This window comes from Dipteris shenzhenensis, unplaced genomic scaffold (assembly GCF_047967505.1).
Source record: "Dipteris shenzhenensis isolate YYH24624 ecotype China unplaced genomic scaffold, Dip_SZ_1.0 scaf0338, whole genome shotgun sequence".
NCBI lineage: Eukaryota > Viridiplantae > Streptophyta > Polypodiopsida > Gleicheniales > Dipteridaceae > Dipteris > Dipteris shenzhenensis.
The window spans coordinates 84,440-86,851 of record NW_028239644.1 but is presented as its reverse complement, the minus strand read 5'-3'; the positions used below and the strand labels follow the sequence as shown (position 1 = coordinate 86,851).

Genomic DNA, 2,412 nt, shown 5'->3' with positions numbered 1-2,412 from the left:
GAAAAGCTTCACCCAATCCATATTTCCATGGACGATTATTTCTTTCACCGATGAACTTATGTATCCCAATAATAATTGGTAATTACCAGCAGCATCAGTAAGTATATAGCTTCTCCATTGCTTTTGGTTCATTCAATGTTCTGTTTCCCTCGAGGGAAAACCCAGATTGGAAATCTACGCCTCAAATCACTCGGTTATGACTTCCTCAATTGGGAATATCTCACTCCTGAAGCTCAAAAATATTCTCTCCACCGGTCTGAACTATCCCGGGGGCTACTGCCGGGGGTGGAAGCGGGGCAAGAAAGTCGGGTCGGCGGATAGCGGGAATCGAACCCGCGTCCTCTCCTTGGCAAGGAGATATTTTACCATTCAACTATATCCGCGTGATATGCCACCCCGTTCTATATTGAATAACTATATATGTGGTAACTCCTCTAGTCAACACACCTAATCCATCCACCTCGTCTCGGGATTTTCCCTCGTGGACGGAGAGCCCCCCCCCCCCGAGGAGGAAGTGTCGATTCCGTAGACCGTAATTATTATTGATTCTCTCTCCCCACTCGCCATTATGAATCGTGAGGAGGGGCCAGAATTACCGATACATTGAATCTCTGGGATATGAAGGAATTAGTATACCCACTAGGAAAACTAATCCGATCCATAAGGAAGCCCCTGAAAAGACGACATTTTTGTTGCTTGACCAACCATTGGGGGAAGCAAGCACGACAGGTACACCAATTACTAGTAGGAATGAAATGGCGATTAATGTGAATAAAGCCAATTGGAAAGCAATAGTCGTAGTTAGGACTCTCGACGTATCAGAAGTAGAGGATTTGTACCATCTGATCCCCATCCGGTGGGACTTACACCATACCGAGACCGAGGATTTTGGACGGAACAAGAATCCTTCTAGTTCAGTACCCCGGAATCCAATGTCTCTTTCGAATCTCTTGATAATCCATCAAGTAGGAGTAAGAATTTGATTATTTGGAATGATCCTATATTGATTTCATAGTAAATCATACGAAACCATCATCTCATATCTTTCGTAATAGGGGTGAATCTCGATACAATACATGTGTATCAAGATCGACAAGATCTCCGAAGAATTGGAGAAGAGCTTTCTAGGAGAGGTGGTCGAGTGGTTTATGGCTCCAGTCTTGAAACTGGCATAGTGCTGAAACGCTATCGAGGGTTCGAATCCCCTCTCTCTCCTCAATTGATTCAGTACCGGACCCGACGGGAGGGGGTATTAGTGGTCTATCGGTGGTCTAAAAGAACCACCTAGTATTTCCCAAAAAAATGCCAATGTCCCCGAGGGGAGCCTATTCTTAATAATGATGATGAGAGGAATCTTCTGAAGCAGTCTGGGGTATTCCTCCTCCGCCCCCGGTTCATGCGCCGCATCTCCAGGCCCAGGTCCCGTGTCAATACTTTCCCTATCAGGGTTCGAGGGATAGGAAACAAACAAATATGAGAGATCTGATGTTAACTAGAGGTATTTAAAATACCAGTTCTATCGATTGACTTATCGGGATGATCAAAGGTCAATTACCCACCCATTTGCGGGATGGGTACGTTCCACCAGATACAACTGGTGAGGATTCAAATTAGCTTCAAATTAGCTTACGGAGATGAGTCGTCATCGCCAAATCACCCCCTCCAGGGGGGTGATTTGTAGACATAAGTGCAAATGCTACCGAAACTTGTGGTTTCCCGGAACCCTATAGAAATGAACAGTGAGTTACACCTCGCCCTTCCCTCATCCGCGAGGTAAAGGTTACTGCTGGGTATTATACCGACGTATCGAACTAACCCCACTGGGGGGTTAGTTTATGTATGAGCTGTGTCCCGGTTCCGCAAAGAACCACCAGTAGAAAATGGAAATTTGTCTGGTATGGTAGGTACTAATACTACCAAGTAATAACTTTCCATTAATATCTCAGCAATTTGTCCTAATTTAATGGTGTCATGGAAAGAACGGGTTCGGTATCACGGTCAATTCCCTTCTCAAACCCGGCTGCCGCCGCACGGGCTCTTCCCGCATGCCATAAATGACCACAAAAAAGAAAAATCCTAGAACGAAATGGGAAGTAGCCAACCAACTTCGGGGAGATACATAGTTCACGGCATTTATCTCAGTAGCTACTCACCTACGGAATTTAAGGAACCCAGAGGTGCATGAGTCATATACTCCGCGGAGCGTCGCTCCTGCCAGGGTTGTATATCTCTTTTCAACTTACTCAAATCCAAACCGTTGGGGCCTCTCAGTGGCTCCAACCAAGGAGCACGAAGGTCCCAGAAACGCATTGTTTCGCCTCCAAATATGATTTCTCCCGTGGGGGAACGCATCAGGTATTTACCCAAACCAGTAGGTCCTTGAGCGGAACCTATGTTGGCGCCGAGACGCTG

General features: G+C 46.1%; 1 non-coding gene across 1 annotated transcript; it reads right to left on the bottom strand.

Annotated features, from left to right (window-relative positions):
* Positions 1-312: 312 nt before the first annotated feature.
* On the bottom strand, positions 313-383 carry TRNAG-GCC (transfer RNA glycine (anticodon GCC)). The gene has a single exon. It is a non-coding gene; the product is annotated as a tRNA-Gly (tRNA).
* Positions 384-2,412: the final 2,029 nt, after the last annotated feature.